Genomic DNA, 15,074 nt, shown 5'->3' on the forward strand with positions numbered 1-15,074 from the left:
CCATCAACACCCCTGCCAGACCTTCCTCGCCCACCCCTAAAAACAAGAACCCCTCTGAGGCTGCCGGGCCCCCCGTCACGATGGTAGAGGGGGCGAAAATGGACGAGGACCCCGGGGCCTCGACTGCTTCTGCCACGGCACCTCCAGTCACCTCTAAAGAACTTCCCCTGAAGGGTAGGAAGGGCCGGGGGACCAAGAAGGGCAAGAGCCCTGCCCGGAAGGCAAAACCTCCTGAGGCGAGGGCTCACTCCCCGGCCGCGACCCATCTGCTGGCCGCGGCCCCCCCTCCTTCCCGCTCCCCTGTTCCTTCCACCAGCTCTGGGGGCAACGGTGTCCCGGGCCCCAGGGCGTACGCCCAGGTAGCCGCCACCCTCCCACCTGCCGCCTCCAGGAATACCATACCCTGTGGCCGCGGCCCCGGCCCCTTTCCTACCCTGACCAGGAGGCACAGGGTCCGTTGTCTCTTGGTGGCGGCCTCGCCCCACGTGGAGACCTACGTGCGTGCGTTGGCCCGCGTGGTGGGGCCTGCGGCCGTGGTGGCGGCCTCTAGGACGTTCGGGAGGGTGGTATTCTTCCTGGCGTCCGAGGCCGCCGCCCAGGAGGCGGTGGAAAGGGGTTTGGCGGTGGGGGGAGTCCACGTTCCCCTCGAGCCTTTGGAGGACCTGGGCGTACGGGTGGTTTTGTCCTCCGTTCCTCCCTTCCTCCCCAATGCCGCCCTACTGCCTTTCCTCTCCACCCTGGGGAGGCCTCTGTCAGTCCTGAGTCCTCTTCCTCTGGGCTGCAAAGATCCTACCCTCCGCCACGTCCTCTCCTTTCGCCGGCAGGTACAAATCCGACTACTGCCGGCAGGACGTGGCGGAGAAGCCCTCGAAGGGTCATTTCTGGTGCCCCATCAAGGGGCTCGGTACCGGGTGTACTACACCACGGGGGAGGCCCGGTGTTTTCTCTGTCGGGCGACGGGGCACGTCCGAAGGGACTGTCCCCTGGCCCGGTTTGGAGAGGCACCCGGGACCCCCGACCCCCGGGAGGGCACCGGCCCTACCATGGGCGGTGGCCCTGACGGTCCGGACCCTGGGGTCGCCCCTCCTCCAACCGTGACCATCGTCAATCCCGCTCGGGTTCCGCAGGGCCCAGACAAGCGTGTAGGCGCCGCTGCCACCACCAAAAGTGGCAAGGCCGGGCCTGCACAGGAGAGGGTGATGGGGTCAGAGATGGGACTCTGACAGGGCCTACCTCAGGGGAGGTTTCCCCTTCCCCAGCTGCCCAGCCCCAGTCTTTCCTCGCCCTCCCATCGCTGCCCTTGCCCCCTGGCTCTTCCCCTAATTGGGCCCAAATTTCTTCTTCTTCTGAGGGCTGGGTGGTTGCTATGGGGAGGCGCCGCAAACGAGCCTGACGTTCCACCCCACCTACTGAAGGGGAAGATACCCTCCTCCAGCCTTTAGGGGTGGGTGTCGGAGCCATCCCTCCCTCTGAGCCCCCAGATGCTTCGCAGCGCCATGAGGCAGCTGAGGTGGCCGCGGCGGTTGTGGAAGTGGTAAATGCCTCCCTCCCAGAGTCCCTGCAAGGAGGAGTGTCCACATGGGATGCTCCCACCCTCTCCACCTCTGCTGTGAGGGTGACCGCTGACCCTGCCGCCAACAAGGGCGACCACGTGGTGGCGGGCAGTGGGCTCGCCTTCCTCTCCCAAGAGGTGGAGGCCTTAGGGTTGACCCCCAGCTGCCTCAGAGGGCGATCAACATGCCTTGGAGGGACAACAGTTGGCCTCTCCTTCCCCTTCTAGCCCGACGTCCCTTTTCCGTGCCTCCGGGTTGTCCCAGAGTGTAACCAAGTGCCCAGCCAGCAGCAGCACTTTGGCCACCGAACCCCTGGGGGATCCTAGCGGGCGGGAGTTGAAATTGTTACTCACCTTGTGCAGTAACATCTGTTCTTCAAGATGTGTGTCGCCATGGGTGCTCCACTAAAGGTGTCGTGCTTGTCCCAGTGCCACAATCTGGAGAGTTTTTGCCAGCAGTAGCCCCCTCCGGAGGACCGCGCATGCGCAGAAGTGCCTCGCGCCGTTCGCGCTTTTTTCTGCATTGAGCAGTCAGACGCGCCAGTTCCTCCTAGCCGGAACTGTAGCCAGACAGGCCCCCCCCCCCCATCACATCAATCTTGCTTGCCCTCTGAGATGCAGGGCAGAGAAGGAGCAATAAAATCAGCATAGCCTTGGAAGCTTCAATGCGAGACCAGGATATGTGAGCCTCTCTCTGACCCCGAGTAAGCGGAAAACATAGATATGAGAAAAAAGACAATTAAGGCAATAAACTGACCTCGAGGCCACGAGAACCGCCCCGGCTGGCACCCAGGTTGATACAATCACACAGCCGTCCCCGGGAGAGCGATCTCCCACTGAGAAAAGAATCTCCAGTACTTCCAATTTAGTTATCTCCCTTACAAGTGTAAATTAAGTTCACAGCTCCCTTGTAAGATCTGGTGTCACACAAGACAGACCAGCACCATTTGGCATCACAGAAAAGAAAGAGAAATATGTGACCCCATGGGTATAAAGATGGGCCCAGCAGCACGCTCACTCTGAGTGTCAATTTACCATTTACCGGCTGGTCGGGTTAGGTGTTTGGCCTCCCGAGGTCCACAGGGACGCCCACCTCCTATTTTCGTCTTTCCGAGGAATTGAGGGACCGATCCTGGCCTGACACGCTGGGACCGAGCGACGCAGAAGGGGGTAAAAATTGTACCTGTATGTGTCCTTTTGTTTTAGTGCAAGTTTTTTTTTCCCCCACCTCCCCTCTACCCTCCCCCTCCTCTTGATGGAGTTTGTGCTGTGATTGGCAGGTAGAAACTGTTGGCTTCTAATTAAAGTTTGAATTCTAGAAGCCTCTGCTGATTGGCTGAGCCTTGGTAGGGGCTTTATAAGGCAGTGGGCAAACGACCAAGGAGCTTGTGAACAGGTGAGTGCTAACAGGGAGTTTTGAGAGGGAGTTGGGAACGGCGGGAGGTTCTCTTGCCTTTCTTTTTAAATCCCTTTTCCAGGACAGCAGCGATGGTTGGTGATGGGTCTGCTGTTGTTACCTGCACAGTGTGTGCCATGTTTGTCTTCCTCCCGGAAGAAAGAACAGATTTCATCTGCACCAAGTGCAAGCTGGTCGACATTTTGGAAGAAAAAATTAGAGGACTGGAGGCCCAAGTGTCGACCCTACGCTTGATCAGAGAGGATGAAGACTTCCTCGATAGAAGGCAGCATTTAATCCTTCAAGCACGGCAGGCAGAAGAGCCAGAGAGGGCAGTATGTCACCAAGAAGAGAACTGGCAGCATGTAACTTCTAGAAGGGGAAAAAGGCCAGCATGGGAATCCCCCAATGCTATAGAGGTAAGTAATCGCTTTCAAGCTCTCTCCACAGGCTCTGCAGTGCTGAAAGCTCTGGAACGGACCTCACAAGGAAGAAACCAGAAGGGAACACCATCTACTGGAAGGTATGGGATGCGTAGTCCTACGGATGGGGGTTCCACGGCCACCACGCCCAAAAGGAAACAACGGGTGGTGGTGGTCGGGGACTCCCTTCTAAGAGGGACTGAGCCATCCCTCTGCCGCCCGGACCTGGAATCTCGAGAGGTGTGCTGCTTACCGGGAGCTCGCATTCAGGATGTGACTGAGAGGCTTACCAAGCTGATCAAACCTTCGGATCACTACCCCTTCCTGCTTCTCCACGTGGGCAGGGATCGTCGAATTGAGGACGTAAATGCGTGGTTGCACAGATGGTGTCGCAGAGAGGGATGGTTTCTTCGACCATGGGACTCTGTTCCGGGCGCAAGGATTGTTACGAAGAGATGGGATCCACCTAACGAAGAGAGGAAGGAGCATCTTCGCGGGCAGGCTTGCAAACCTAGTGAGGAGGGCTTTAAACTAGGTTCGTCGGGGGACGGTGACCAAAACCCTGAGGGGAGTGGGAAAGTCGGATACCGGGAAGAAATGCAGAGAGGAAGGGGCAAGAAAGGAGGACCCATGTTTCGAATGGAGAAGATAGGACGATCAACTGGTTACCTGAAGTGTTTGTACACTAATGCGAGAAGCCTGGGCAACAAACAGGAAGAACTGGAGGCCCTGGCCCAGACCAAGAAATATGATTGAATTGGGATAACAGAGACTTGGTGGGATGACTCGCATGACTGGAGCGCTGTCATGGAAGGGTATAGACTGTTCAGGAACAACAGGCAGGGGAGAAAAGGAGGAGGGGTTGCACTGTATGTCAGAGAGCACTACGATTGCTCTGAACTCCAGTATAAAGAGGGAGAAAAACCTGTTGAGAGTCTATGGGTTAAGTTTAAAGGAGCAAACAACAGCAGTGATGTTGTGGTTGGTGTCTGCTACAGGCCACCGAATCAGGTGGATGAGGTAGATGAGGCTTTCTTCGGACAACTGAGCGAAGCTGCCAGATCACAGGCCCTGGTTCTCGTGGGGGACTTTAATCACCCTGACATCTGTTGGGAAACTAATACGGCAGCACACAGGCAATCCAGGAAGTTTTTGGAGAATGTTGGGGATAACTTCTTGACACAGGTGCTGAAGGATCCGACCAGGGGCCGTGCGCAGCTTGACCTTCTGCTCGCAAACAGGGAGGAACTAATAGGGGAAGTGGAGGTGGGTGACAACCTGGGAAGCAGTGATCATGAGATGGTAGATTTCAGGATCCTGACCAAAGGAAGAAAAGAGAGTAGTAAAATACACACCTTGGACTTCAGAAAAGCAGATTTTGACTCCCTCAGAGATCTGATGGGCAGAATCCCCTGGGATGTTAACATGAAGGGGAAAGGAGTCCAGGACAGCTGGCAGTATTTTAAAGAAGCCTTATTGAAGGCACAGAAAGAAACCATCCCGACACGTAGCAAGAGAGGCAAACATGGTAGGAGACCGGACTGGCTTACAGGGGAAATCCTTGGTGAACTTAAGCACAAAAAGGAAGCTTACAAAGAGTGGAAACTTGGACAAATGACCAGGGAGGAGTTTAAAGGTCTAGCTTGAGAATGCCGGGGGGTTATCAGGAAGGCAAAAGCGCAAATGGAATTGCAACTGGCTAAGGATGTGAAGGATAACAAGAAAGGTTTCTACAGGCATGTTAACAAGAAGAAGGTGATCAGAGAGGGTGTGCGGCCCCTAATGGATGAAGGAGGTAACCTAGTGACAGATGATGTGGGGAAAGCTGAAGTACTCAATGCTTTCTTTGCCTTTGTATTCACAGACAAGGTCGGCTCCTGGACTTCTGCACCAAGTGACGCAAGATGGGATGAAGACGGACAGCCCGTGGTGGGTAAAGAACAGGTTAGGAACTATTTAGAAAAGCTAAACGTACATAAATCCATGGGTCCGGACTTAGTGCATCCGAGGGTACTGAGGGAGTTGGCAAATGTCATTGTGGAGCCTTTGGCTATTATCTTTGAAAAGTCGTGGAGATCGGGAGAAATCCCGGATGATTGGAAAAAGGCAAATGTAGTGCCCATCTTCAAAAAAGGGAAGAAGGATGATCCAGGGAACTATAGGCCGGTCAGTCTTACCTCGGTTCCTGGAAAAATCATGGAAGGGATCCTTAAGGAATCCATATTGAGGCACTTGGATGAGAGGAAAGTGATTAGGAATAGTCAGCATGGATTCACAAAGGGCAAGTCGTGCCTGACCAATCTGATTAGCTTCTATGATGAGGTAACTGGCTCAGTGGACATGGGGAAGTCAGTGGATGTTATATACCTTGACTTTAGCAAGGCTTTTGATACAGTCTCCCACAATATTTTTGCCAGCAAGTTAAGGGAATATGGATTGGATAAATGGACAGTAAGATGGCTAGAAGGCTGGGCCCAGCGGGTAGTGATCAATGGTTCGATGTCAGGATGGCGGTCGGTTTCTAGCGGAGTGCCCCAAGGTTAGTTTCTAGAACCGGTTTTGTTCAATATCTTTATTAATGACCTGGATGAGGGGATGGATTGCACCCTCAGCAAGTTTGCGGATGACACTAAGCTTGGGGGAGAGGTAGATACGCTTAAGGGCAGAGATAGGGTACAGAATGACTTAGACAAATTGGAGGATTGGGCCACAAGAAATCTGATGAGGTTCAACAAGGACAAGTGTAGAGTCCTGCACTTGGGACGGAAGAATCCCAAGCATAGTTACAAGCTGGGGACCAACCAGTTAAGTAGTAGTTCTGCAGAAAAGGACCTGGGGGTTACAGTGGATGAGAAGCTGGATATGAGTCAACAGGGTGCCCTTGTAGCCAAGAAGGCTAATGGCATATTAGGTTGCATTAAGAGGAGCATTGCCAGCAGATCCAGAGATGTCATCATTCCCCTTTATTTGGCTTTGGTGAGGCCTCATCTGGAGTATTGTGTCCAGTTCTGGGCCCCCCACTACAAAAAGGATGTGGACGCATTGGAGAGGGTCCAGCGAAGGGCAACCAAAATGATTAGGGGGCTGGAGCATATGACTTGTGGGGAGAGGCTGAGGGACTTGGGTCTGTTTAGTCTGCAGAAGTGAATAGTGAGGGGGGGATTTGATAGCAGCCTTCAACTTCCTGAAGGGAGGTTCCAAAGAGGATGGAGAGAGGCTGTTCTCGGTAGTGACAGATGGCAGAACAAGGAGCAATGGTCTCAAGTTGTGGTGGGAGAGGTCCAGGTTGGATATTAGGAAAAACTATTGCACTAGGAGGGTGGTGAAGCACTGGAATGGGTTACCTAGGGAAGTAGTGGAGTCTCCATCCCTAGAGGTGTTTAAGTCTCGGCTTGACAAAGCCCTGGCCGGGTTGATTTTGTTGGAATTGGTCCTGCCTAGAGCAGGGGGCTGGACTCGATGACCTTCGGAGGTCTCTTCCAGTTCTATGATTCTATGATAGAATAGAGCTCTTTAAAGATTAAGCTGTCACTTGGTACCATTACTTTCTATCTTCCTTTTTCCTATGTAACCATAAGATCTGTATTTGCTAGCAGTTAAGAAATACAGCAATAGCCATTGTAACCATACGATTTATAAGCTTCTTTAATAAACCTGTAACTGTTTAAGGTTTAACCTGAATTCTTCAGTTGCTGTAACAGAACCAAGCACAATTTAAAAGAACTTCAGCCGGTCATAAGAGACAGGTATAGGAAAGCTTGGGCATTTGGATCGTGTCACTCCCAGGTGACAGATCCGTTGGGGCATCTTTGATAAGATAACGAGCCTTGTGGCTAAGGGAGAAGCGGTGGATGTCATATACCTAGACTTTAGTAAGGCATTTGATACGGTCTCGCATGATATTCTTATTGATAAACTAGGCAAATATAACTTAGATAGGGCCACGATAAGGTGGGTGCATAATTGGCTGGATAACCGTAGTCAGAGAGTTGTTGTTAACGGTTCTAAATCCTGCTGGAAAGGGATAACAAGTGGAGTTCCGCAAGGGTCTGTTTTGGGACCCGTACTGTTCAATATCTTCATCAATGATGTAGATATTGGGATAGAGAGTACGCTTATTAAGTTTGCAGATGATACCAAACTGGGTGGGGTTGCGACTTCTTTGGAGGATAGGGACATAATTCAAAATGACCTTAGCAAGTTAGAGAAATGGTCAGAGGTAAACAGGATGAGGTTTAATAAAGAGAAATGCAAAGTGCTCCACTTAGGAAGGAACAATCAGTTCCATACATACAAGATGGGAAGCGACTGTCTAGGAAGGAGCATGGCAGAAAGGGATCTAGGGGTCATAGTGGACCACAAGTTGAATGAGTCAACAGTGTGATGCTGTTGCAAAAAAAGCAAATATGATTCTAGGTTGTATCAACAGGTGTGTTGTAAGCAAAACTCGTGAAGTCATTCTGCCGCTCTACTCTGCACTAGTTAGGCCTCAGCTGGAGTACTGTGTCCAGTTCTGGGCGCCACATTTCAAGAAAGATGTGGAGAAATTGGAAAGGGTACAGAGAAGAGCGACAAGAATGATTAAAGGTCTAGAGAACATGACCTATGAAGCCAGGCTTCATGAACTGGGCTTGTTTAGTTTGGAAAAAAGAAGATTAAGGGGGGACATGATAGCGGTTTTCAAATATCTAAAAGGGTGTCACAAGGAGGAAGGCGAAAATTTGTTCCTCTTGGTTTCTGAGGACAGGACAAGGAGTAATGGGCTTAAAGTGCAGCAGGGGAGGTTTAGATTGGACATTAGGAAAAAATTCCTAACTGTCAGGGTGGTCAAATATTGGAATAAATTGCCAAGGGAGGTGGTGGAATCTCCCTCTCTGGAGATATTTAAGAACAGGTTAGATAGACATCTGTCAGGGATGGTGTAGGTGGAGCTTGGTCCTGCCTTGAGGGCGAGGGGCTGGACTCTATGACCTCTTGAGGTCCCTTCCAGTCCTATGATTCTATCTCTCAGTCTTCCCTAGACTGCCCGCTGCGAAGGGATCCTGTATCCTAGCAGCTGAAATCTGAGATGTAATAAGCTCTTCCTATAATCTCGGGGCATCTGTCAGCCTGTTGGCTGCCCTCTGCAACGGGACCCCGGTCCTAGCAGTAAAGCCACGGATGTTAAACTCTTTTCGGGGTTCCCTCCATCCTCCTAGGCTGCCCACTGCGACGAGACCTTGCGTCTCAGCAGTTGAAGACTTGGGTGTGTTTCTCTCTCTCTCTCTCACTCACACACACACACACACACACACACACACACACACACACACACACACACACACACACACACACACACACACACACACACACACACACACACACACTGCCCTGACCGTCGGCTGACAGGAACATCTGCAAAATATAAACATAAGAGTTCCGAAGCAGGGAGGAGGGCGGGTCGTGGAGCACCCACGGGGACACACATCTCGAAGAACAGATGTTACTGCACATGGTGAGTAAATTTCTTCTTCTTGAGTGATGTCCCCGTGGGTGCTCCACTAAAGGTGAGTAGGAAGCAGTAGCCCAAACAGAGACACCGTGCTTCGGAATTATCTATGCACAGAAAAGAGGACTGCTTGAGCGACTGCTATGTCTGTAGCCCTGAAGCGATCCAGGGCATAATGCCTAGCGAAGTTAGACAAGGATGACCAAGTAGCCGTGCGGCATATGTCTTGCAGCATAACATTCTTCAGGAATGCCATGGAAGTAGACATGCTCCTGGTCGAGTGTGCTTTTGGTCTACGGGGCAGGGGCCTGTCCCGAATGGTGTAACGACGAGTGATGCAATTCACAATATGCGAGGAGATGTGCTGCGACGAGAGTTGTTGGCCTTTAGAGCGGGTTGCCAATGATAGTAGTAGGCGTGAGGACTTTCGAAAGGAGCGCGTTCTGTCTAAGTAGAATGCAAGCGCTCTCCTGCTGTCTAATGTGTGCAAACGTGCCTCCTCGGGGCTAGCGTGTGGTTTCGGAAAGAAAATGGGAAAAACCATGGGCTCGTTGACGTGGAATGGCAAATTAACTCTTGGCAAGAAGGCTGGGTGACCTCTTAATGTGACACCCTGTTGGGTGAATAACGTATATGGAGGATCGGCGGAAAGTGCCGCAAGTTCAGAAACACGGCGGGCCGACGTAATAGCCAGGAGAAAGGCGACTTTAGTGGTAAGAGTCTGCAGGTCACAAGTTGCCAGCGGTTCGAATGGTGGACGAGTAAGAGTGTCCAATACAAAGGTAAGGTCCCATGGCTCAGGAGTGGGCCTGTATGGTGGATAGAGGTTGGTAATTCCTTTCATGAACCTCTTTGCAAGTAAATACGCAAATACAGAAGATCCATCTATGGGAGAGTGGAAGGCCGAAATCGCAGCCAAATGGACTTTCAGTGAAGCGACCGCCAAGTTTTGTGAGCATAAGTGGAGCATATAGTCCAGGATGCATTGTATGGGTGCCATGAGCGGGTCCATGTCCTGTGAGTGGCACCAGATTTGGAAGCGTCGCCACTTGTAGAGGTAAGACCTCTGGGTGGCTTGACGCCTGCTTTGTATGAGCACGTCTCTGACTGCTTGGGAACAGGTTAATTCTGGTCCTTGTAGCCAGTCAGGAGCCAGGCTGTTAGGTGCAGCCGGTCGATGCTCGGGTGGAGAAGGGTGCCATGTTGTTGGGAGAGGAGGTTGGGCAGCTGTGGAAGTCAGAGAGGCTGGGACAGCGACATGTGCATAAGTTGCAGCAGCCAAGTCTGACGAGGCCAAAAGGGGGCCACCAGAATCACTGTTGCTGCGTCTGCTAATATCTTCCCTATCACCCGAGGTATCAGGGGAATCTGAGGAAAGGCGTATAGAAGACGGTACTTTCCCCAATGGAACAGAAAGGCATCTCCTTTCGATCCGCTGCCTATGCCAGCCCTCAAGCAGTAAGAACGACATTTCTTGTTGTCTCGAGTCGTGAAGAGGTCCAAGTCCGGGTGGCCCCAAAGTTGGAAGAGGCCATCGACTACACCATTGAGGAGCTCCCATTCGTGCTGGGAGTGGAAAGATCTGCTCAGTGCATCCGCGATGGTATTGCTCTTGCCAGGAAGGTAGGCGGCTGAGAGTGTGACACCATGGCGAATCGCCCAGTTCCAAAGGCATATTGATTCTGCACATAAAGTTCTGGATCCGGCTCCGCCCTGGCGATTGATATAGTATACGGTGCAGATGTTGTCCGTAACGATCTGTACTGTGGTCCCTTGGATCTGATGGACGAAGTGTCGACAGGCATTGAAGACTGCCCTGAGCTCTAGAAAGTTTGTGGAGTAGGGCTTCCTGGTGAGACCATAAACCTTGGACCTGAGGTTGTCGCGTGTGTGCTCCCCAGCCCACAAGAGATGCGTCTGTGGTAATTTGTACGGATGGAGCTCGAGCGCAGAATGGGACACCCGCAAGTGTATTGGTCGGATCGAGCCACCATGTAAGCGAGTCTTTGACGCGAGCAGGGATAGACGTCAGCTTGTGGGTATCGGTGATGCCGGGTTTGTATACCATCTGGAGCCAATGCTGCAGACACCGCATGCGGAGACACGCGTGTGCAACGACATACGTTGTAGCAGCCATGTGGCCTAACAACTTCAGGCACATGAGGAACGAAACTGCTGGAGCGGTGCGCAGGACATGCACTAGGTCTCAGATGGCATGGGCTCTGTCCATGGGTAAGTACGCCCTGGCAGTCATAGAGTCCATCCTGGCCCCAATAAACTGGGCCGGAATCAGAGACGATTTTGGTAGGTTGATGACCAATCCTAGAGCTTCGAAGATGCCTCTCGCAACGGTAACTGCAGCCTGGACCTCTTGCATAGAGGGGGGGCCCTGAGGAGGCAGTCGTCGAGATAGGGGAAGATGGTGATGCCGGCACGTCGGAGGTATGCAGCTACAACCGCCAGGGTTTTTGAAAACACCCTGGGAGCCGCAGAAAGACCAAAAGGAAGTACCGCATATTGGTAATGGTCCTTGCTGAGGGTGAAATGTAGAAATCTCCTGTGAACCGGATGGACGGAGATATGAAAGTACACGTCCTGGAGATTGAGGGACACGAACCAGTCCCCCTGATGTAGTGCTGGTATGATGGAGCCCAAAGTAGCCATTTTGAATTTTTGCTTCCTCAGGTGGCAGTTTAGCCCACGAAGATCTAGAATTGGTCTCCACCCGCCGGACTTCTTCCGCGTGAGGAAGTACCAGGAATAGAAGCCTTTGCTCCGAAGTTGGAAGGAACCTCCTCCACTACACCGGTAGTAAGTAGGCGTGTGACCGCCTGTCGCAGTAGAAGGTCGTGAGAGGGGTCCCTGAAAAGGGACGGGGATGGGGGGGGGGGGGGGGAGAGTGGCAAAAGGGATGGCGAGACCAGAGGTGACTATCTCCCTGACCCAACGGTCCGTGGTGATGGCGAACCAACGGCGGTAATAGGGTCTCAGACGATAATGGAAGAGCTTGGTTACTCGTGGGTAGGGCTCCGAAAGGGGGATGGTGCACAGTCCCTCGACAAGGGCGTCAAACCTGTTGTCAGGGTTGTTGTTGGTTCTGCGCCTTATTAGGCTGTTGGCACCATCGCTGAGGGCGCTGCCTTTGTTTGTGTTGGCCATATAGTCTAAAGCGTTGGGCGGTATAGGAGGAAGGCCTATGCCTGTTGTATGGCCAAGCTCTCTTGCGCCTGAAAGGTGGGGTGTACATCCCGAGGGTTCTTAACGTAGTTCGGGAGTCTTTTCCCGAATGGAACACTTGATCGGTGTTCTGTGCAAACAATGAGGCGCGGTCGAACGGGAGGTCCTCCACCTTGGGTTGTAGATCTTTAGGCACGGAGGCCAGGTGTAGCCAAGAGGCACGTCGCATGATGACAGACGTCGCCGTAGTGCGAGAAGCCGAGTCAGCAATATCGAGAGAGATCTGGAGAGCAGTGCGGGCTGCTGTGTAACCCTCCTGCACGATAGATTTAAGTACATCTCTCTTGGACTCTGGTAAATGATATATCGGGCACCAACTTAGAGTAATTGTCGAAATTGTGGTTAGCAAGTTGGGCGGAATAGTTGGCCATTCTCAGGGTGGCCATAGCGGAAGAATAGACCTTCCTCCCGAGGAGGTCCAGACGCTTCGCTTCCTTGTCTGCCGCCGAATTTCTCGATTGTGCAGACTTCGCCATCTGTTGGGCAGCATCGACGACGATGGAATTGGGGGCGGGATGAGTGAAGAGAAATTCCGCATCCTTAGCATCGATAAAGTATTTCTTGTCCGTGCGCTTATTTGTAGGGGGCACGGATACCGGAGTCTGCCAGATGTCGTTAGAGATTTCAAGACTCGCAGCATCGAAAGGAAGGGCCATTTTTGACTTGCTGGATTGTTGGAGATTCCTGAGGAGCGTGTGCTGCTTCTGGGGTGCTTCCGAGGTATGTAAATTCTAGGAATAGGCGACTCTTAAAAAAACTTTGTGAAACTGTTTATAGTCATCCACCAGAGAGGGCTCATCATTAAAAACCGCATCATCTGGGGAGGAAGAGGAGAGGTCTGGCGGGGAACCTGTGGGTTGTTGGTCTGTCACCGGGGAATGAGGGACGTCGCCGTGGGGAGCGGATATTATTGAAGTGTCGCCGGTAGGTGTTGGAGGATGCTGCGCCGGTGGGATGGACTCTTGGGTCCTTGGTTGTGGTGAATATGATTGATGTTGATCTGGGGACAAGGGTGGTGAAAGCCTTGTGGAAGACCGTGAGCGGTCATGATCGTGCGAGGTGTCTCGCCGGTGATGGTAATCATAGTGCGAGTATGGCGGTGAATATGAGGTGCGAATGATAATGCGAATGAAAGGGTGATCCTGGGGATCGTGAGCGACGGGAATAGCGAGATGGAGACCTCGAGTAGTATGCGCAACGTTAACGCAGTGGTGTAACAGATAGTCTCGGGGATCGCCAGTAGTGTCGAGTGGGAGAATGGCTGTAGTAATGCTGCCCCTTTTGACAAGGTGAGAGTGATGGCTCAGGAGAGAAGACTGCTCTGCCCGGGCTGGAGGAAGGTGTGCGGACATGGTGTGTTTTCCTTTGTGCCTTAGTTGGTATTCTCTTGGATGGGGGAACTATCGAGACTGGGCTGCCCTGAACCGAGATGACAGAGGCAGAGTCGGATACATCCCTTGAAAGGCATGGCGACCTATGCACCGAGGTTGGGGATGGAGGTGCTGTGTCCTCTCCTGATGCGCCGAATTGTTGGGCCTCAGGAACTGGCTCCGTGGAGGCCGGTGTGAGAGTGCTATGTTGGTGCGTTGACGCTGGCTGTTCACCATGGTGTCTAAGTGACTCCCCGCGTCTTGAATGGGGCCTGGGTGGTCTCAGTGCCGATTGCTTCCTCAGCGCCAACTCGGACCGCGGCGCCGGCTGAGCTCTCGGCGCTGCTTTGGTTGTTGGTGCGGCGCCGACCGTCGGTACCAACGCCGCTATAGCCAGCGGCTCTTTCAACGGTGCTGGCTGAGGTCTCGGTGCCGCAGACGGTGCCGTGGCAGTGTGCGGTGCCGTGTGGAGGCTCGGTGCCGTAGATGACGGTGCCAACTCTGGACGCACTGTTGGTGCCGGTGCTACGGAGAGCGCGGGACTAGGCGCCAATGTGCTGCGGGCTTTAGTTGTCTTATCCGCTCCCTGTCTGGGAGGGAAGCCAGATGAGCTCCGTGCCTCTCCTGCACTTACGCTCCTAGACGGAGCGGAGACTTTTCCGTCTCTAGACTTACGTGGGACTGAATCCTCCCGTTGCTCAGCTGACGGGGGTTGTAGCGCCTTGTTGAAGAGCAACATCTTCAGGCGCATTTCTCTGTCCTGCCTAGCCCGAGCGGTCAACTTCGAGCGGTGACCGCATTTTTGGGGGATGTGGCCTTCTCCCAGACAGTGAATGCAGTGGGAGTGACCGTCCGAGGTCGGCATAGGGTCAACGCAAGAGGCGCATTTCTTGAAGCCCGGGGATCTGGGCATGATTAATCCGGTGGTGTTCGGGGAAGGAAGGCACTTGAGAGGCCGGTCGTAGCGGCCTATGGACAACGGTAACAGTAACTTTAACTTTTTTCTTTTTTAAAGCAACTAACCAACCAACTAGAAAAAAAACTAATACTATAAGGAAGGGGCTAACTGGGAAGGAACAGTAACTGGTATTAAGTTCAATTCTCAGAAAAGGAGGAGCGTGTTCCAACTCCGTCTGCGACGATGGACGGTTAGGAGGAACTGGCACGTCGGAGCGCTCAATGCAGAAAAAAGCGCGAACGGCGCGAGGCACTTCTGCGCATGCGCGGTCCTCCGGAGGGGGCTACTGCTGGCAAAAACTCTCTGGATTGCGGCGCCGGGACGAGCCCGACACCTTTAGTGGAGCACCCATGGGGACATCACTCGAAGAGGAACCCGTCATTCCCCATTACCCCTGACGCTGGAGCCTCCGGTGCTGCACTCTTAGTGGTGCCGGAGCCTGGTGCTGGGGAGACACTAACTTCCCTCACTACTGTCACCGATCCCCTGCCCTGCGAGGAGACACTGCAACCTGGTGCCTCTATCGCTGAGGCTTCTGACCCTACTCCTGTTCCCTGTTCAGCCCCTCTCCTAACCGAATTTCCTGCTTCTCTTCCTGTTCCCCCTCCTCCTTGTCTCTTTCCTAATCCCCCACCTCTTCCTCCTCCGACT

This window comes from Pelodiscus sinensis, chromosome 15 (assembly GCF_049634645.1).
Source record: "Pelodiscus sinensis isolate JC-2024 chromosome 15, ASM4963464v1, whole genome shotgun sequence".
NCBI lineage: Eukaryota > Metazoa > Chordata > Testudines > Trionychidae > Pelodiscus > Pelodiscus sinensis.